Here is a 22,792-nt window from a genome sequence, read left to right as displayed (position 1 = left end):
CCATGCCATTCACTTAGACGAATGATTGGCATGTAGAAAATACACACTGCTGATTATTATTAATGATCACACATATTTACTCATGCAAACTCACAAAATCTACAGAGATAGCTACTATTTTTCACTTTTTTGCAGAAGGAAATTGAGGCACACAGAAATGGGAGAGCTAGGAAATCAAAGCAAGCAGTCAGACCTGGGAGCCTTTACTCTTAACTCTGTCGCCATAATCCTCTGTGTAGTGTCTCAGAAGCTAAATTCGAGGGTATTAAATGGAAAGCACTGTTCCAGGTAGAGACAGGTAGAGATAAGAAAAGAGGTCCCAGGACTCACCATTCGATTCAAAGCAAACCTGCATTTGATACTCCTCTGGAAGTGCTGACAGCCACAGTAGTCCTATCACCGTGTTGACTTCATGCCAAGCACTCAATCCCTCTTAGCAGGGAGGCAAGCATCTCCTTGCCCTGCTCTTTGACTATTCAGCTGATTCCTGCTTCCCCACGTCTTGTTCCAGGACTGCAAAGACAAAAGGAATGCCTGTCACACCACTTCTATAAAGTAGCTTAATTTGTCCCACTTTCACTGCTAGTTTGTCTGTCTAAATAATAGTCTTTTCTAAATTTGGAGTTTTCAAACTTTATTTTTATGGAAAGAGGCAGTTTAGTGTAGTGGTTAAGAGTTTTAGCTTGGGAATCAGAAAAATCTGCTTGGCTCTGCCAGGCACTAGCCAAATTTAGTAAATAAAAATTCTGGATGCTCAGTTAAATTTGAATTTCAGATAAACAATAGTAGTATATTTGGTATATTTCCTGGGACATACTTATACTTAAAAATGTATCCATTGTTTATCTGAAATTCAAATTTAACTGGGCATCTTATAATTTATCTGGCAACCTTATATGGGACTTAACTTCTCAGTGTCTCCACTCTCTCACCTACAAAATAGGGATAATGACAGACAGCAATACTGAGCATGATCGGTATTTGCTGTAAGATTAAATGAGATAATATGTGTTAAGCACATAGGAAATGCTCAACATGTATTGATTGTTGTTATTGTTATACTGGGATGATGGTAAGCTAGCAAAATATGAGGGAATGTTCAGGACTGGTTCTGGTTTTGATTAAAAAGAAAACTTTAGAATGAAAGATGTTATGCTCAAGCTACCTTTGCACATCTCAAAAATGGAAATATAAATGCAACTCCATATTTTTTTTTCAGGAAGAAATGGGTAAGTAACTCTTATTTCCCAACATAATTTTCCTGTTTCCTCCTAATTCTTCTACCCATGAACTACCTGCCAAGCTAACTTCATAAAGAAGGAAAGGTTCCAGGCACTCAGGCCTTTATCATTAAAAATAAAGTGGAAGTAAGATGAGGTAGGTCTCATTAATCCTCCCCTATTTTCTTGGGAAGAATTTGGCAAAAAAACAGATTCTATAGACTCAGCCAGCCCTCTTTGAAGGCTATGTGCCCTGGGCCAATTATATATTACACGATAAGTATACCCAATAATTAGCTAATGAATTGGTTTCCTTGGGAAATGGTCAGAAGTGTCAGGGATTGAAGAATATTTAGATTGCCTCTATGAGTCCTGCTGAAGAAACATCTGGTTCTTTTTTCTTCAATCAACATGCACCCTGAAGGGTCCCAAATTCAAAAATGATTATATTTCATGTCATTTATGTGCCTTACAGTTTGACAAATTTAACTTGTAAGAATAAGTGATTCCGTGTTCAATTTACGTTGATCCCATTTTCATCCAAACATCCAAAGAGAGAGAACCATTATAGATTGATAAAAGCTGCTGATTGATCTATTGATTTCCAGACCTTAAATCTCCTAGGGAAGTCTTTGTAAAGTTCGTGTTCATAAAATTCTTGTTCTGCCACAAAAGCTCCCAGTGGATTGTGTTTCTCAACTACAAGGAAAATCATCAGGGACAAACCCAGAAAATGTTTCTTTAGTATACACTAGGCAGGAGGGCCTTCCAAATTCAGTCTCAATCTGGTTTCTTCAAAGGTTTATTTTTATTTCATTTTTGAAAACTTTTAATTTGAAGAGGGGGGAAAAAGCCCTTTAAAGCATAACAACCCGCAGTGATGTAAGTGCCTTTCTGTCTCATATATAATCATGTCTGTTTGGACGTGCTGGGTGTCATGTCCAGGGCTATGGTGCCACATTGAGAACAATATTGAACTAAATAGTTTTGACAGAACAGCCAGACCTTTTCTTGGGGCTCCTGCTATATTGCATATCTGCTTCTTTGTACACAACGGGGTGAGCGAGTGATGGAAAGCAGAGAGTTCAATTGTGGTTAGAGTCCGAAAAAGAGCCGTCAATGGAACCTCTTTACTGATTTGCACTAATGCCTGCGGGACAGAGTACAGATGACTATATTTTCCAGGTTATCAGGTATAAGAAAAAAGCAAAATCATTTTTCTAAAATGTGTACTCTAGTACAATGAATGCTGTGGGTTATATCCATGCAGATTAATGTCAGCCTGTGTGGGCTAGGCTGAAAGAACTTCATTAATCTCAGTTCCTCTTTTCCATTGCTTTATGGAGGTAGTTTATGGGTATTGGGTTGTATGAGTGAACTCTGCATGCATTTGTCTGTAGGCTGGGTGTTGTGTGTATTTATTGACAAGGAGCTCATCTTTCTGATTGCGTAATTTACTGAGATAATTTATTGAGATTTCAACTCAATAATATTAAGTATTGCTGCTACTCTCCCAGACCTCCACTCCTATCCCAGATGGTTGCTCAGTCTGTAGTTCTGTATGCCCCAGGGTAGACATAAGAGGCTTTGTTTTCAAAAAGAGCTGAACTGACCAAAGGAAAAGAGAGGCTCAGAGAGTGGAGAATCAGAATCTATCAAAATTGGTAGATATTTTCCAGGAGATATGGAAAGAGAATGCCTTCTGGGGGCTTTGTGAGTGTATGAGGCTCCCGAGAAGCACTGAGATAGTTGAGAAACATCTAATGGGGCAGCAGGTGGCTGCCCATGGGATTTCACTCTAAGGGCAACATCCTTTTGAGTCTCCCTAAAGGATCATGGTGCCCATGCTTGGCCCAGAGGGAAGGATCTGCTTACCTTATATTGGCCACAAAGGCTCACTCCATGATCACATGGCCTTACCCAATTACTTCAGTGGACTGAGAACTGAATCCCATTCAACTGCTAGTAACAATTATCTTCCCTCAAGTGTTGTTTTGATTCTGTCACCTTTTTCAGAAGTTTTATCATAGCTAAGAAACTTGGAGTCTCTTCATCCTGAGTTTGAGGCCTTCCCAGCATGTACAGTGGCTAAAAACCATTAAATTAAAGGTTGCAATTTGTCAACTTATGGCAAAGTTCAGCGAGTGTATATATTTTGTTTAATTAACATGGTATTGTTCAAATTTGAGCAGCACTTTAATTTTTTTTATCAAAAGATCTCTTACAAAAATATAGATGTCTGGCTTCTTTTGAAAAAAAAAAACTGATAATCTGGCATCATTAGGCCACAGTCCCCCTGTATCTATCTCTCATAGTTGGATACTGAATGTGGCATAGGCTCTCCAATTTACTACAATTCTTTTTGCTCCCTTGTCTCTCTACCTGAGTCTACTTCCCTTGTTTGCATTTGTTGCATGGTCTTTGTAGGCATATTTGTTTGAAATGTCTTTAAATTAAATAGAAACAGATGAATTAGCTGGAATCAGGAATGAAATTCAAGGACTGAAATGTGAAAAATTGAACTCTTGAGAAAAGGCCATGGTAAATTCAGTTTAGCTTACTAATTGGGCCTAGAAACATGAAGATCAAAATCTAAGTGGAAGGAGATTCAGCAATGAATTAACGTATTGGTCTATTGCTAGGTAACAAATTACCCCAACACTTAAGGACTTGAATCAAAAACAATCAGTTTTTATCTCTCACAGTTGCTGTGGGTCAGGAATATGAAAGTGGGTTAACTGGTCAGTTCTGGCTTGGATCTCTCCTGAGGTTGCAGTCAGACAGTAACTAGGGAAGGGGTCCTTGCAAAGGCTTCTTCACTGATGGGTCTGCAGCCTGGGGAGATTTTCTGAAATGGAACAGCTGGGACTTCTTGGACATGGATCTCTGTTTCTATAAGATCTCTCCACCTGGTCTCCCCAGCATAGCAGTTGGGCTCCAAGGCCAAGTGTCTCAAGGGAGAAAGACAGGTGAAGGTTGCATCCTTTCCAGAACAGCCTCAGATATCCCCTAGCCTCATTTCTACCTCATTTTATGGGTTGGGGCAGTCACAAGCCCCCACCCAGATACGAGGCAAGTGAACATAGACCCCGTCTCGCAGTAGGTGGGGCGTCAGTAACATTGTTATGTAGAGCAGATGGGATCAGAGCTCTAGATTGATGGCATCCACCTTTAGAAAGAGCAACTTACCCTAAACAAAACTAGGCAGCAAGGTCAGGGGCCAAGAAAAACTGAATATCAAAGCAAGTAAGAATTCAGTTTTCCCGATAAGAACAGGACACAGAAAGGAATGTCTAGAGACTGAAATACTGGCTTGCTCACGTTGCTCTGGTTTTTCTCCACCTGACCGTAGCCCAAACGTTAACTCCAGCATGCCCAGGCCACTTAACATCACCAGGTTCTGAAACCCTCCCACAAGTCCCACCCTAGACAGTAACATTTGCTATTACCCAGATCCCTACTTCAACAAAACACACTGCCTCACTGTCTCCTGTGCAGAGCTGGCCTCTCAGCCTCTGCCTGGCCCCCTGATCTAGGTTGCTCTCCTCTCCCCCATTCAACCTGTGCCTCTTTCTGCATTTGGAATTTGGGGTCAAATTCTCCTCCAGGCAACACTTTCAGCTTCTACTAGGATACTACCCTCAGGAACCACTACATATTGTTCACATTTCTCAAGCATGGTAAATGGCCCTTTTTTATTTACATGCCTTTTTAAAAACATGAGTGGGTTTTAAAAATCATTATTCCCCATTTTCTCCATTTAAGTAGAATATTTGACGTAAAAAGAGCCTCTATTTTCTCATTTTGCAAATAGGGAAACAGAGGCCAAGCCAGGTGAGGAGCCAGGCCAGGCTTACACAGCTGGAATTTGGCAGAGAAGGGCCACACCTGTACCTCCTGACTTGTGGTTTGGCACTCTTCTTGCTACTCAGGGGTCAAAACTGGTGGACAGTCCACAGGCGTGGTCCAGCCTAGCCCACAGATGTGTCTTGGCTGGTTAACACACAGTTGTGCTTTCTTTTATTTGTTTCTAAGACTTTAAGTGGGGTACATGCTTTATAGTTCTCTGCAGACTCCACTAATCTCTACCACCAAGTCACTCACACAGTTCATTACCTGTCTGGCCTCTGAAAGCATCTGAGTTTACGCACATCCCCAACCCCTACCACAACTTTATATGCTTCCTAAAGACAAGAAATTTACTCAATAGTAAGAGCTGACATTGTTGATCTTCTGTGTGTGAGGTAATTTACATGCATTAATTCATTTAATCCTCACAGCACCCCTGTTGTTATCCCCATCTTATAGATGAGAAAACTGAGGCACCACATTCTAACACATCATGAAAACTGAAAGCTGGAATTTGAACCCAAGTACCGTGACAGCAGAACTCATAATCTCAAACACTTTGCTGGAAGAAAGTTGAGATAGACAAAGGGCTGTAATACAAGCATACTTCAAAGATATTACAGGTTCTGTCCCAGACCACCAAAATAAAGCAAATATCGCAATAAAATGAGTCAAAAGAAATTTTTGGTGTCCCAGTGCATATAAAAGTCATGTTTAGGGGCGCCTGTGTGGCTTAGTCGGTTAAGTGTCCAACTTCGGCTCAGGTCATGATCTCATGGCTTGTGAGTTCGAGCCCCACATCGGGCTCTGTGCTGACAGCTCAGAGCCTGGAGCCTGCTTCAGATTCTGTGTCTCCCTCTCTCTCTGCTCCTCCCCTGCTCACGCTCAGTCTCTCTCTGTCTCTCAATAATAAATAAACGTTAAGAAAAAAAATTTTTAAAAAAAGTCATGTTTATACTATACTGTAATTTATTAAGTATGCAACTGCATATCTAAAAAAAAAAAAAACCCACAACGTACACACCTTAATTAAAAATACTTCGTTGGTGGGGAACTTGAGTGGCTCAGTCAGTTGAATGTGTGACTTCGGCTCAGGTCATGATCTCGCAGTTTGTGGGTTCAAGCCCGTGTCAGACTGTGCTGACAGCTCAGAGCCTGGATCCTGCTTCAGATTCTGTGTCTCCCTCTCTTTCTGCCCCTCCCCTGCTTGTGCTCTCTCTCTTTCAAAAATAAATAAATAAACTAAAATTTTTTCTTAAAAAATACCTTACAGGTAAAAAATGCTAATTTTTTTGAGCCTTTAGGGAGTCATAATCCTTTTGTTGGTGGAGGGTCTTTCTGGGATGTTGATGGCTGCTGACTGGTCAGGGTGGTGGTTGCTGAAAGGTGGGGTGGCTGTGGCAATTTCCTAAAATAAGACAACAATGAAGTTTGCTGCATCCACTGACTCTTCCTTTCATGTGAATACTTAGAGGCCACTGTAGGGTTATTAACTGAACTATTTTCAATATTTTTATGTTGCAGGGAATAGGGAGGTCTGAAGAGAGGGAGAGAGACGGGAATGGCCGATCAGTGGAGCAGTCAGGACACACATGACATTTATTGATCAAGTTTGTTGTCATATGGGCACAGTTCGTGATGCTCCAAAGCAATTACAACAGTAACACCAAAGATCACTGATCACAGATCACAGTAACAAATGGAATAGTGAAAAAGTTTGAAATATTGCTAGAATTACTGGAATATGACACAGAGACAGTAAGTAAGCAAATGTTGGGAAAACCATACCCATAGACTTAATTGACACAGAGTGGCCACAAACCTCCAATTTGTAAAATACATAGTATCTGCAGAGAGCAGTAAGGCAAAGCACAATAAAACAAAGTATGCCTGTAATAAATTTGAGTGGATCTAATCAAGATATTTCAAAGCAGTCATTATATTTTCATATTTGTAAAATCTATCTGTAGTTTTATATTTAAGAGAATAGGATAGGGCATCAATGTCTTAATGTGACTGATCTGCTAAATGAAATATTATTGTGCATGCCTCCTGAAAGGTGAATTTCACTACCTCAAAAATTCCTACCATCTGGGTTTGATTTTGCAGGCTAGAACTCAAACTTTGGGCATTTTAACAAAATCGCCATCTAAATCTTTATTTTAGTCTCCAAATACTTTGTGGCTAGTGTAAAGATGAATGGAATTTGAAAGTGGCCATTAAGATTACTACCACATGATGGAAACTAGAGTCTACTATATAAATCTAAATCCCTCCATAAATTTTAAAAAAGATTTACTGCTCAAAAATAAAAATATAAATCATGTTCATTTTCTAAATCATTGCTGCTGATGATCATATTCAGTGTGGTGAGAGATCACTATATTATTCTGGATATGGTACTACGTCTAAATTTTCCAAGTAGTCTCAACTGCCCAGGGGATTTACTACTGCATGTACTTGCCAAGATAGAAGGTATTTCTGCATAATTCCTATAGCTGAAATATTATTGATGCTCTAAATGCATGGAACATTTAATATGTAGCAAGTTTAACAGGATCAGTTATTGACATGAATTATGATTTTTACACCAAATCATTGAAGGCCCAGTTAGAAAATTGATAACTTTTGAGGAGTCTGTCTCCTTAATCTTTCCTATTTACAGAACAGGATTCAACAGCAGGAACAATTCACAATAGGGTCAGATGGTGGCAGGCCTTGAAGACTAGACTAAAGCATTTGAGCCCTAAGTGATAACAGAGTGCCATTTAAGGTTTTTGGAACAAAGTGAGAGACATGATCAAAGAAGTGTTTGGGGAAGGTTAATCTGGCAGCAGTGTGTAGAATGTTCTCCATCATGTGGTGACAAGAAAATGGATGTGTGGACAGAAAACAGTGAATTAACTCACGTCAGCATAGGAAGAACAAACTAAGTCCAACAGCTATCAATCCAAACTAACATTCAGGTCCATTATCCTGAATGCTCTGATCACTTTCGAGTTACAGTTTCTAAAGGACTGTATTTGCAGGTCTGGGGAGAAAGACAAGAGGAAGGGACCCTGAGAAGGAAGCTGTCACACAGTGGGTGTCACAGGAATTGACCAGCAGAGGACCAGTGAGTCATAGTAAGTAGTGACTTCATTGCTGACCTTTTTTTAGGTCCTGAGATTATCTCTGACTTCCTGTTCCAACCCCCCGAACCCCCCACCCAGAACTACTCCATTCCTTTCTAATTAACCTGTTTCTTATACTTCCTACAGCAGATGCCCAACCACGCAGGCAGTTTTGATTATTTTATACACTGGTACAGTCTGAGAAGGTACTTATTCTACCTCGTGCTGAGTGGGTGGGCAGGTATTTCTCAAATAACTCATGTATCTCGAGACAGAAGAGCAACCAACCTCCACCATGCCAATGCAGAATAGTTGACAAATCACTCTTATCTAAAATATGTTTCTGACCAGTTTGGATGATAAATTTGTTGTTTTTGTATTGTTTCAGGAAATTCACCAGAATTGGAAAACTGCTCTCACGTTAAAAATCCTTGGTGTCATTACTTATATTCTGGCATAGGGACAGATCTGTCTTGAGTCAGGGTGAGAAAACTCTTGTCTTCCAGGAAACGTGGCCTTAAGACTTTTTACTATGCCCTACCTCTGCATGTCCTGTGAAGATTTGACCAATTGTCTGGGAAAGAATGAGAGGGCAGTAGAGGGAATTCTGAGCTAATGCTTTTCCCACAATGAGATGAGTCTCTCTCACTTTCTCACTTCACAGTTTGTTTTCTCTGAATTCCCCTCTTTTTTTTATTCATTCAGCAAATAGCCACTGGGCATCTATGGTACGCCCATATTGTACCATGTGTTTGGGATGCAAAGACAGTGAGGTACCTGTCTCATGAGGCTGATAGTCCAGAGAGAAAGACAGATGTTAAATACATGACCAAATAAATGAGTATAGAATTAGAAATGATGACAAGTGCTATGAAGGAAAAGAAATGAGACGAATAAGACAGAGTTCTTCAGGATACACCTACTTGAGATAAATTGGTTAGAGAAAAATGTCTCTGAAGAAATGACGTTACAGCTAAAACAGAAAGGATTGCAGAAACTAGCTGAATAAAGGGGTTTGTGGGCAAGGGTATACCAGCATAGGAAATAGGAAGTGCAAATGTCCTGGGACAGTGTGTGGGGGGGAGAGAAGATGTTGGTAAATGCAAGAAACTATGTAGCAGAGCCTCTCTGCCTTCCTGTCTCCCCCCACTCCCACTTCTCCTTCTCTCCCTCTCTCTCTTTTTCCTTATCTTTCATTATTTCTATTTGCCCTTCATTACTGCACTTTCTATCATATTCTCTTCATTGCTACTATTTCTCTATTAATTATTGCACAAAACACAAAGTTTCAGATAATTAGGGTCAGGATTCCAACCTGTATGTACTATTTAGAAGTTAGGCAATACTTCTTAAAGGTCATCTGTACTATGTAGGCCTTTATTTATTTATTTTTTCAATATATGAAATTTATTGTCAAATTGGTTTCCATACAACACCCAGTGCTCATCCCAACTATGTAGGCCTTTAGATTCCACTGTGGGAAAGGGTAATCCCCCAATTTTAAGTTCCAGAACCTCATGAGAAAGGAGATAAACCACCCATTGATGAACACTGGATCTATTGACATGTCTGATGAACAGAGGGCCTTGATAGAAGCCATGTTGCAAGGAGAAAAATGGAGCTTCTGAGAGAAAACCAACAAAAGAGAAGTAGAATGAATCCATCATCTAAATGTAGAACCTGAATGCTAAGGAAAATCATAGCTTCTATAAAGTATGAGACTGTATAGAACTTACTCTAAATCAGGTATCTCTGATGTCTTTCTGCACTGGGAGGACAAGGCTGGCTTCAGAGATGGCTTGTTGTCTTACCAATCAATATCTATTGTCTCCTTTTGCTTTAGTATGAAACCCATTTTTCTTGAAATGGTGTTGTGCCTAACCAAATGGCTAAATATCTCAGCCTTCTTTTCACTGAGGTATGACCATGTGTCTAAATTCTGGCCACATGGTAGTTTTGTATGTCTTTCAGAAAGACTCCTTAAAGGGAGCTGACTGAACCAAGCAATATGCCTCTTTTGCCCTTTCTTCATCTTTCCTCCTGATAGCTGGAATGTGGCTGATAGCTGGAGCTCTAGCAGCTTTATTAGGTCATGAGGTGATTCAGAATAAAAACCATATGTTAAGAAAGTGAAGCAGAAAGAAGCAACTTTGAGGCCTGGTGACAACAAAACTTTCACACTAGCTGCTGAACTGTTTACTTTGACATTTACATTATATGAACAAGAGATACACTTTGATGTTATGGAAGTAGTATTTTGTTTGGTTGTGGTCTTTTCTGTTTTATGCATAAAAGGTAATTTCTAAAATATGAGACCAAGCCTAATCTTGCTTCAGGGTTTCATATTTGATTCAGTTATCTGTTGTGGACAAGCATAATTTATTCTTTCTCATGATTCTGTAGATCAAGAATTTGAGTAGGACACAGCTGAACGGTTCTCTGCATTCATCCCAGAGTTTGGTGAGGTTGGGGACATCCCAGATGGAATCTCAATCTCCAGGACCTCTCTCCATGTGGTCTCTAGGCATTCAGTAGGTTTTCTTAGACTTCCTGAATACCAGATCCGTCTCAAGAAGAAGGGAGAAAATGTTGTTTAAGAAATCTAACAGAGATCCTCTATTTAGAAGATGGAATGGTTGATCATGTGCACCTAGGAATACAAACTCTTGAGGTGATCTTCCTGGAATGCACAAACTGGTGACATCCAGGGGACACTGAAGTTACATAAGGATATGATATTTTCATATTCTTCCTTCTTAACTTAAATTCAAATTTATTTATATATTTTTCTTACATATACCAAAGAAAAGAGCCGGAAAAGGTATATACAAAATTTTAATAGTCACTATTACTAGGTTATGACATTACTAAGTAACTTTTTCCTCTCTTTACTTAGCTACACATTTTGTACTTTTTAAAAATAAACACCAACTATTTGCCTATTTTTTAAGGTTTACTTATTTATTTTGAGAGAGAAAGGAGAGAGAGAACACAAGTGAGGAAGTGGCAGAGAGCAAGGAGAGAGAGAATCCCAAGCAGACTCTGCACTGTCAGCGTGGAGCCCGATGCAGGGCTCAAACTCATGAGCTGTGAGGATCATGACCTAAACCAAGATCAAGAGTCAGACACTTAATCAACTGAGCCACCCAGGTGCCCCTTACTTGCCCAATTTTTAAGTGTATTTTTAGTAAAGATATGTAATTACCTATTTCTTGTTTCCCTGTAGGAAAAAATGAAGTTGCTTCCCGCTTATAAGTGGCCTTTAACTGATAATTTTTATAGCAAACTGGTAGTCATCATTGCCAGGAATGGTCCCCAGTCTTGCCTCAGATCTCCCCAGTGTAATAGCAACACTCCTGTGCAGATTCACAATCCCATGATATACATTTTAGGTGTTTCAATGCCAGAGATTAAAGAAATTCCAAAGGAACCACCAGAAGGTTGAATTATTGAAATGCTAATGCAGACATGCCCTCAGAGAAATTTCAGGGAGACTTCACAGTTTTTAAGGCTTCATCTGAAAGACCTTTGCAGAATAAACATGGTATTCAATTTATGTTTCTCAAAAGGGCTTCTAGAATTTGAACTGGTGCTCCCAGAGAGTATTTAAAAGTACATGTTAGATCACTAACTGGTATAATTTCAATTTGTCATCCACATGACCTATATGTACAAAATAGGCATTCTTATTTAATTTCAAAATAAACTAATTCAAGCAATCAGCTATAGATATATAGGATGTTGAATGGAATAGGTTAGCTTAGGCAAAAGGAGTAATATACTTCTAGGAAGCATTGCACTATCTTTATATAAAAAGTTTGCATTTCTACATGTTTGAGTGACGATACTTTTTAAAAATTTTTTAAGGTTTTGTTTATTTTTGAGAGAGAGAGACAGAGACAGAGTGTAGGTGGGGGAGGGGCAAAGAGAGAGGGAGACACAGAATCTGAATCAGGCTCCAGGTTCTGAGCTGTCAGCACCAAGCCCAACGCAGGGGCTTGAACTCATGAACCCCAAGATCGTGACCTGAGCCGAAGTTGGACATTTAACCTACTGAGCCACCCGGGCACCCCTAAGTGATGATACTTTTAAAAGATGGCACCTCCCAATGAAATAAAGGTTTTGTATGTTTACTATCCATCTCTTAAATATCCCTTTGATACAGGGATATCATATCTCCTTTCTTCAAAAAAAAAAAAAAAAAAAAGCCTATAGAGAACATCCAGGCATCCACAGCCTAAATGACAATAAAGTTACTTCTAGTAATATTTTGAATATATACACATGTGTGTATGTATGTATGTGTGTGTGTGTAGATGTAGATGGAAAGAAAAATGGATAGATGTATGGATGGGAGGATAGATAGATTAGATAGATGATAGATAGATAGACATATTCCATATACAATATGCAGTATTCATAAATGTACATAGCCTTATAAGAAACACATTTATCAGGCCAAAAATACCACCCATAATTATAATTAAAATGTCTCCTTGTAGATTAAAAATGATGCAGATTTTTCATGTTCTTTTATTAGTTTGACCTCTGAAATTATTTGAATGCCTGGATATAACAGTCAGAGAAAAATTCAACCTTTTGTGTCACTCCAGGAATATCAGAGAAGAGAGATCAAATACCTTGACCCTCATTACTGATAGTTTTTCATGTATGATTAAATGATTTTTTAAAAGTCATCCTGTTTAGAAATGCAAACATGGCAGCCTAATTCACATATAGCATTCCTGGGCATTCATATGTTGTCACATACCCATAGACTACAGGCTATGGGCTACAATAAATTCTGCAATGGCAAATTCCTAAAACATTTGAAAAAGCCAGAAATTCTGATGAAATGAGAACTGTATTACCCACCTGAAGTTGGGGGGTTCAGGGAGGGGAATGGCTAGTACAAATGCAATGCAAAGGTCTTCTAATAATTTGTGGTACTTTTGCCTATTTTAAGGACTATACAATGTAAAATTGTTGGTGGGCCAACTATCACATGATGCTGAGCTCATATTTCCTCAAACTTTTTGAATGAAGAGCATCCTCAAGTTAGCACTTAGGTGGCACTCTTTTCGTAACAAAATTCTTTACCTAACACAAATTCAGAAAATCATTCACAGTCTTGTAAAATGAGTGGTTTCCACAACTTTGTTCTTAGTTCTAGTATGGTTAGATTATTATAATAAATAAGCAGCTATTAGAGAGAAGTTGACAACATAATATGTGCCAAAATTCTGTTGATAAGATTTCTAGATCTAAATTTATAGATTCAATATACATTTCTAGGGCAGCCAAAGTTTAATGGCAGGGTGACCATGGACATAATACCAACAAAGCTCCAATAGCTTGATATTTTGAGTTTTAAGGTATTATATTTTAGAGAAGACAAATGTTGTCATCTCAGCATACACAGAAGAAGAAGCAATAAGATTCCAAATCTTATCCAAAGTCTCATGCAAATCCAATTCATGAACAATTTCTCCAGCTCAGCATTTATTGATTTAATCATTCATCCATTAAGCAAAAAGCATATTGAGCTATGAGCTAGCAGGGACTATGGTGAGCCCAGGGAAGGGTACAACATTATAGAAAACACAGACTCTGCTCCCAATGAATGCAGGCAATAATGTAGTTAGTATGGCAATACATATATTGGTGCTCTGACAGTCGGAGGAGAGAACAACCTAAACTTGCCTGGAGGAGATGGGAATGTCCTCAGTGACATTTGAAATGGGACCTATAGTATGTATGAGCAGGAGCTTCCATAGAAAGTTGGAAGGACATTTCAGGAAGAGAGAATAGCAGAATCATGGAAGACAGAAAGAGGATTGAATGTGGAGAACTAATTAGCAAAGGACATTCAAGGTGAAAGAGAAAGGACATGGAATTAGAAAAGTCACTTAAATTTCTTTGGAACCAGTTGGTATAGAGCAATTTAAAAGATGGCAGCAAAATGTGGTTTGTGCTTCATTGTAAAGACTATTGCATATCAGTTTTTTTTTACTCCTTGTGTGGTAAGTAGATGGGTTACAGATGTGCAGAGATATTGGTCTCTTAAACCCTCCTTCGGTCAGCCAGCAGAGTCTGGGTGGTCAGAGATCCCGGGGCCATTACGTCTAGCCAAGAATGGTCTCTTCCATTTGTCAAAATGCACTCTGAAAATATACTCATCTTCTATACCTGTCATGGGGTGGGAAAGGTTGTGATCACTGGTATACCAAGCTAAAGAGTAGGCATTCTAGGTAGTAGAGAGCCTCTGAAAATGTTAGGCAGGAAAGTGGTGGTGGCAGCAGAACTCACTGGAGATGGGAAACCAACCTCAAAGGCTATTACAATGGCCAAGAGAAGAGAGGGTAAAGACCAGCTATTTCTCAACTGGGCCATACTTGAGTTCTCTTCCTGTCATTTTGTTGAACAGAACTCATATTCTGAATGGCAAGAATTATTTGGAGACACAGAGACTCTGGGATATCAGAGCAGGACCACAGAACTGATTTTTGTGAAGAGGCCTCCTGTTGGGATAAAAGGAAATATTTAGGTCTAACAACCAGGCTTTAGCTCACAAAATTACTACTTTGAGCAAAGAGGGTAAGGCCAAGTCTCTTCCCAGCCTTTTGGGGTTAAGGCACATTTCAAAAAGTCAGCTTTCTATAAACTAAAAGCCCTCTGGTCATATGCTTCAGCCTGTGACCCAACTGACTGTCCATAAGAAGAAACAGTATCGACAGAGACTAGAATGTAAAGTCCATGACAGAAATTTGGTCTATCTGGTCCACTGGCCCTCATTGCCTAGACTAATGCCTGACACCTTTTGGCATTCAATAAATATTTATTGAATGAGGGGATGACCCTAAATAGTGGGTGTTGACATGTAAATATCCTCTGGCTCAATTCTTGGGGAATATATTCAATTTTCTACAGAAGAGAGTATACTCAAAACATGGCAACCTAAAAGAAGTGTGGCTGTGTGAATGTGTGTGTATGTGTACATACAGATATATAGAGAGAAAGAGAGAGAGAGAGAGAGAGACTTTATGTAGACTCAAACACCTAAGGAATGAGATGAACAGTGGAACTCAACTCTACCTCGAACCCTGCTCAGCACCAGTGGCAGTGGTTGCACCTGAAGAAATGGCTGGGAATGAAAACAGCAGTGACTTAAAGAATGACTTAGTGACATACAGAAATGATGACACCCAGGAGGCATGGCACCAGCAGGGCCTTTGCCAGCAGTCAATCACCTAACACATTTTCAAGGTATACTGTGAGCCATCGGCACCCCCAAGGTGGGAGAGCACATGGAGATGAGGAAGGAGAAGGTAGAAATCCAGGAATAACAATGCAATAATAGGTGAAGACTCAGAGAAAATTATTATCCTTCATACTCACGGGTATTCGTTCAAACTGCTGGCATGGTTCAGGGAAACAAGGGTTACACATGCGTTCACAAGGACCTGAATCTGCTACACTCCAGCTGTACCAACAGAGAGCCAGTGAAACGAACCATAGTATGGAAAATATAGTGTGTGATTTATTTCTGTCAACTTGTAAAGCTGAGACAGATTTCTGCAGCTGCATTGGACAAGCAGAGATCCATTGAGCTCATTAAGATGTCAATGACCAATCATGTACACCATGTTTCTCTAAGTCCACAGTTCTATTCATAATTCTGAAGTCCAGAATCTTCTGGAGATCCACATTTTAATTTTTTTATAAATCTGATAACTGAACAGGCATAAAGCTACTTCCAATTTTTGTCTCATTTATTGTGATTATTCACACATTTTGCTGCTGAACTTTAATGATGGGGTGACATCACAGACACTGTTGGAGGTGTTGCTTAAAGTATGGTACATATACCAAATTACCTTTCTAAAACCCTAAACTTTTGGGGGGTGCCTGGGAGGCTCAGTTGGATAAGCATCAGACTCTTGGTTTCAGCTCAGGTCATGATCTCATTGTTTCATGAGATCGAGCCCCACATCGAGCTCTGTGCTGACAGCATGGAGCCTGCTTGTGATTCTCTCTCTCCCTCTCTCTGCCCTCCCTCTCTCATGCTGTCTCTGTCTCTCTCAAAAATAAATAAACTTAAAAAAATTATTAAAATCCTAAACTTTTAAATTCTGACACCTATCTGGCCTTGGGGGCTTCACATAATGAATTGTATTACTATATTCTACTTTTTCTCCCATTGAAAGTCTTATTTTGGATTTAGAAGCATTTAATAGTAATTATTTTTACTAACCTTTTCCAAAAATAGAGTTGTGTTTCTGTTCTTAAACTGGTTTTTAATTGTACATTTCCATGCCTTCCAACAATATAAAAACACAGTAATAATAAAAGCTAATACCAAGTGCTTATTATATGCTAGACCCTGTGCTAAAAGGTTTAGATTTATTTTCTCTTAGTAACATGTAGCTGGGCCTAGGCCCTGGCACCAGACTACAAATACCAACCACACATGCTTGGTCCCCTTGGTTACTGATGATCATCATCAGTGAATCTTCTTTAGACCTCTGCCCTAGTATGGCCAAGTAATTCCAACAGCACCTTTAGGGGGCCCAACCTGGCTCTGTGGGATTCCTGAGCCCCTCACAGCACCTTGTTCTTTCTCTTCACAGCACTGATCTCATTTGTCATTGCATTTTTGTTTCTTTATCTACTGCTATTCTCTCCACTATACAGCCCACCTCCCATGAGGTGAAGACCATATCTACTTTAGTCACCATGGTTTCTGCTTCATAATAATGGGTTTCAGTTAATTATTGCTACTTAATAATACACTATCCCCAAATCTAATTGCTGAAGAAGGCAAACAAAATACTATTTTCACAATCCTGTAGGATGCTGGGCAGCATCTTAGCTGGTTTCACTTGAGCTCACTTATTCACGCTGTCATCTGGGCTAGAAGGTCCAGGATGGCCACACAGAGACATCTGGTAGTTGGTGCTGGAGGCTGACTAGATTGGGTTCTTTCTGTGGAGATCTCAGGGTTTCAGCAGAGCAAAAATAGAAGCTTCCAGGCCCTTTTGAGGCACAGGCTTTAGAGCTCACACCTTGCCACTTCTGACACTTTCTATTGGTCAAAGCAAGTCACCAGAAAAGTCCAGATTCAAAGGAATAGAGAAATATAACCTATCTCTGGATGAAAGGGCCAGCAAAGGGGCATGCATATTGGGATGCATGGCATTTTTTTCTGTGAAACAATTTGCCACCTTCCACTCTCTGGCCACAAATTTCTCCCTAGGCTCCCACATGTAAAATAAGCTTGGAAAAGTACCTGCAAAAGTTTTATCCCAGATATTGTATCAGGCTTGAAATTATCTAGCTTATTATTCACTTCTGGTCCACCTACAAATGGGATTTCTCTGTGGAGCCCTCAGCTTTCCAGAGACCCATGAACCAAAACTGCCCTCTCCCACCCAAATATCTATGATACAAAGGTGAAACAAAGAAGAGATAACCACACTTAATACTCCTTTTTTAAAAAAAGAAAGCACATAGCAGTCACTGGTCTGCAGCAGCTGTGTGATCCAAACAGGCAAATATCCAAGGACAAGGATTATTCCCTGATTAGGGCCTATTTCCTCTACTTTGGAGTGATTCTCTACTTCATTTTGTCTCTACACCCTGGACTGTTTGCTCAACCCTGTGAGAAGTTCTTTTCTTTCCATAAAAAATAGCCCATGCCTGATCTAAGTAGCTCTTTCAGTCTGCTCTGTGCCTGTAGGAAGATGATGGCCTAGAGGCTTCTTAAACCATCTCCTTCCCTTTTACCAACCTGATGCAGCTCCTTTAAAATTCTTCATGGTATTTCTATGGATCAGCTTAAAATCCACTGTTAGACCATAGTCAGGCTCACTATTCTTACCAAGACAAGCAGCCTTTTCTCTAATTATAGAAATGTGCCAAATTTAGGTGATATGCTCAAATTCATAGAAGATCTTTTGTTCAAGTGAGAAGTCTACGAGACATCACTTCAGATTATTCTGAGGTAGCCTGGAATTAGTTTTTCACCCACATTTTAATTATCTGATAATCTCTTCCAACCTAGTACATCCTGGGTCTTCTATATTTTATCTAAATTCTACTTCCAAACTGAACAGTACTTTTCAAATCTCTTTCTACTGCATTTTATTATACAACATTTTGCCTGGAAATCTCCCAGCCAGATCCATGAGTTCATTAGAAAAATTTCCTATCTTTCCAGTATAGCAGGCAACATTTTGCCAATTGTTTAGCCACCATATATATAATAAGGATGGTCCTGTCTCCACCCTCCACTAGCCATTTCCTTATTAAGCTAGCACCTACTAATGATCTCCTCACTGCATTCCTACACACCAATCTTCTCCCTTACCAAAGCCAATGTCACATGTTTTAGATTTTTTATATGATAGCATCCCACCTCTACATATTAATTTCTGTTTTAGTTAACTTTTCCTGTGTAACCACTCTAAAACCTAGTGGCTTAAACAATGATTTCTTACTTCCCATATAGTTCTGTGGGTTGCTGGAATGTTCCTCTGCTCGTTTCATGTGTTTGTTCACACTAGAGTTTTATCTGAGCTGGAGGTTCAAAATGGTCTGCACTGATATATCTGATGATTGGTATTAACTATGGTTGGGAAATCTTCGTTCTTTTTTGTGTGGTCTCTAATCTTACAGTAGGCCAGGCTGGTTCTCTTAAATGAAATCTCAGGACCTCATTCCAGGAGGGCAAGTGTAGAAACTTTAAGACATCATGAGGGCCAGGATCTGGAACTTGTACAATGTCACTTCTGTCATATTCCATAGATTAGAGATTCACAGGGTTGGTACAGATTTAAGGAGGTAAAGAAGCAGATCTATCTCTCAATCAGAAGAATGGCAGTCACAGTGCAAAGGGATGTGCACTCTGGAATGGCAGGAATCTGTGGCCATTAAAACTAAATCCTCCAGACTAAAATGTACTGAATGAGTGAATACTTAATTTTCATTAAGAGTATGAACATGACCTTAGTCCCTGATCTCTACTTCTTGACTCTGGCTCCAACTCCATGGCACTGTTACTGCTGGGCTCTGATATCAGACTCAATATAAGATTTCCAAAATTAATGTTTACTCTTATTTCCCCACTTCCTTAATTCTTGTCAATAACCAAGCCTTAAATATCCTATCTCTGCTATTCTCTGTGTCATATTCTAGACTGATCTGGAGAAATGAATAGATCTAGTTTTGAATTTTGGCTTTACCATTTACTTATTATGTGACCTTGTGCAGATTATTTAGATTATTTAAAATATCTGTTCATCAGATTTGTAGGAATCAATGAGACAATGAGTTAAAGTTCCTAGCACTGTTCCTAGTTACTGAATGACAGTTTTCTTCCTTTCTTCCTGCTATGGATTTACAGACAACAGTCAGCTGTTGATACTTGTAAACCTAGAAGTTACAAAAATATGAGGGGTTAGAAAATTAAAATCTCAGCTATGTATAATTTTGTGTTATAGTATATTGTATAATATTTTGCATTATACATATAACTTCAGAGTTTGTGAAGAGGTAAATTACTATAATCCCCATCCAGCAATGGATTATCCAATTAATCCCCAAAGATATGTTTAAGACCCTAAAAAATGAAGGCATTGAACAAAAATTAGAAAATTGTGATATTCAATATCTGATGATTTTAAAAAGGGTTATGAAATAGGTACCAAGTAAAACCCCAAAACTTTGTCAGACTTTCTTACACATATATTTTTAAATTTTTTGTGTTGTTTTATTTTAAAATTCATAGTGTAGAAGGTACTATAGTCTTTTTAGTATTTTACGTCTCTGATCCAGCCTTTCTTTCACATACCATATAAAATCTGAGTCTTAGAATAGTGTTACTAGAAATAAAATGGAGGCTAAATATGAAACACATTTCATAAGAAGAATAACTGATAAATCTTGGTTGCTGGTAAATTGCAAAGATTGATGGCAAGGGAAAAGCCAAAGATCTCACTGCAATTACCATTAAACAAATATTTCACATCACCCAAATCATCTATGCTAGGTCAAATAAATTAAATACTTAAACTTATTTTTACATTCTCTATCTTACAATACATTACATGTCAAGTTTTATCTTCTCTGAATGCTTCACATTTTTAGCACTGAGTCTATTTTAAACATTGTATCCTATTTTATCATGGGGTCTTTGATGAAAATGCTTAAGAATAATAATAATAATAATAATAATAAGTATTGCCATGAGCGATTATCTAAATCTTCCACATTTCTCCACCTGCCCCCAACCCTCCATGAGGCCAGGAAAGACTGAGTAGCTGGGGGCAGCGATTTAGTTCCACAAGATCAGGATCAGGAAAGACCTGGAGTGCGGAGATGACAAGAGTTGAGTCAGGGAACAAACAATGAAGCCAAAGACCTGGGGAAAATACAACGTCTGGGGAAAGCACATATAATGCCCGGGTTCTGACATCTGCAGGTAGGGGGACACTGAGATCACAGAGTTACGAGTTTAGAGGCAGGTGGGAGCATGATGGAAACAAAAGCAGGTATAGGAAGCAAAGTCAGCCCAGGTTATTTTAGATTAATATATGCAGCTCCCTTTTTTGGAAGATAGGCGGAGCATAAGTAAGACCTTCAAAAAGATCGACGTGAACCAGAATAGGAATTCACTAGATATACTTTTCCCTGCCATGCTTGATGTTGTGTGACTTTAAGCTTTGAGGACTTAACTAAAATTTTTGTGTTATCCTTTAAGATACCTTTACATTCGTAACCCTCAAAGGTCAGCCCTGAGCTCATAGCAAAATTAAAGGCCTTCTCAGGTATTTATTTGACAGCTTAGACACATGCCCATAAAGGCAGTGGGAAGAAGTCGCTTAGGCTCTTAGAGATCTGTGACTCAAGTGAATTTACCTACATGGCAGAAATATGATTCAAGTTTTAAGATTTGCAATGACACACTCAAGAATAGTCTATAAAATGGAAGGTCATCAACGATGACCCTGACACATCTAGAATTCCATAGATAAGACATTAGGTTTGACTTTCTATAAGTTACATTATCCATGTGAAGTATGCCAGCTTGGTCCCCCCGTTTGAGCTGAATGTAGTCAAATAACAGTGACTTCACCTAAGAGTAGCACCATCAAAGTGATATTTTTCTTCTTTTACAAAGTTTTGAGTCCAAAAAACCTTTCCACTGTGTTTTTTATGCCCCAGAACTCCTAAGCCTGTGGGGCCTCAAGGTAATGGAGTAGATACAAATGAAACATGTCCTTCATGACCATACTTTTCTTTCAAAAACCCACAGAGATTTGAAACACAGCTTGAAAACCAGTGGACTAAGACAATGAATTAAAATATCTCCTTTTCTCTTGAGATGGAGGTTTAACTCCAGTGTTGGAATACAAAGGAGACAGTGTCGACTGGTCTTTAACTGTTACTGAAAATTTTCTGCTTTTCCAAAGGGCCGATGAGTTTATTGAAAAGGCAGGATGTTATACTGTCTGCACTCCACAAACATGCTTATACTTCTGGGCCTTCTTCCGCTCAACTACATGCTATTGAAATAAAAGTACTACATGAGCCGAAGCCACATAACCTGAATGCACATATTTATCCCAGGAATGACAAACTCTTATATTGTCTGTCTTTTTTAAAAAATCCACCCTTATCCTGATCTTCAGATAGTTTATCTCCAAATGTATCTTTGGTGGTATTCTGAGACATAGCAGAAATAATTCAAGCAGCACAGATAAATGTCTTATCTGGCATGAAGCTGGGCTGCAGATTCCAACAGTAATTCAGCAGTAAGAATCCAGTATAAGAGTTATTAAGTGGGCCACAAAAACCTCCTCTCAATAATTGCTACCTCTTCTTCCTCTATGTCTTGAATAGAAGAGCATGAGAAAGTCCCATACTTTGTGATTTGAGGCAATTGATGTGTATATTACCTATTTAAGTATGAATTTAAAACACTGTTATACATTGTCTTTTCGGGCCTTATATCCAGATATATTAGCACTTTTAATTGATCTTTTGACATTCAACAAAAGCTATTACACTGGTTCAAAAAAAAGGAAAAAGAAAATCCTCTAGTGAACATGTAATAGTGAGTTCTAGAAAGCCAGATAATTTCTTTGCTTAATAATAGTTTTCTTTCCTCTTGGCTGCAGATTCTCATAACTAGCACCATGCCAAACATTCGAAGATTGGATTATGGCCTGTCGTACTTGATTATTTTTGTCAGCATGCTGACCCGGGGTGCCCTTTTCTTGTGTTGTTCCTTCTGTTTCCATTTTTCATGTCACCCAGCTTTTCATCTTGTCAATCAGCTTTTGACTTCCTGATTAAAGTGTCTGTCACAGGAGCAGCCCGGTCTCCAGTCAGTTGTTTAATTTGTTCCTCATGGCATCCAATTGAGTTATTCATCTGGCCCAGCTGTTCCCAAGTGCTTCCAGCATCACTTTTTCATGTGTTTGGGTTTAACCTCTATATCTATGTACAACAGTGTGAATTGTTCCATTCATACTGTTGACTGTGGGTTGCTTTGCCTTCCTAATGCCTTGACGCTACTAGGCTGGCTGCTATGCTGTGGCCAAACCA

Source organism: Panthera tigris, chromosome B4 (genome assembly GCF_018350195.1).
Source record: "Panthera tigris isolate Pti1 chromosome B4, P.tigris_Pti1_mat1.1, whole genome shotgun sequence".
Taxonomy (NCBI): domain Eukaryota; kingdom Metazoa; phylum Chordata; class Mammalia; order Carnivora; family Felidae; genus Panthera; species Panthera tigris.
The sequence above is the reverse complement of the archived record's forward strand: the minus strand, read 5'-3'. Positions refer to the sequence as shown.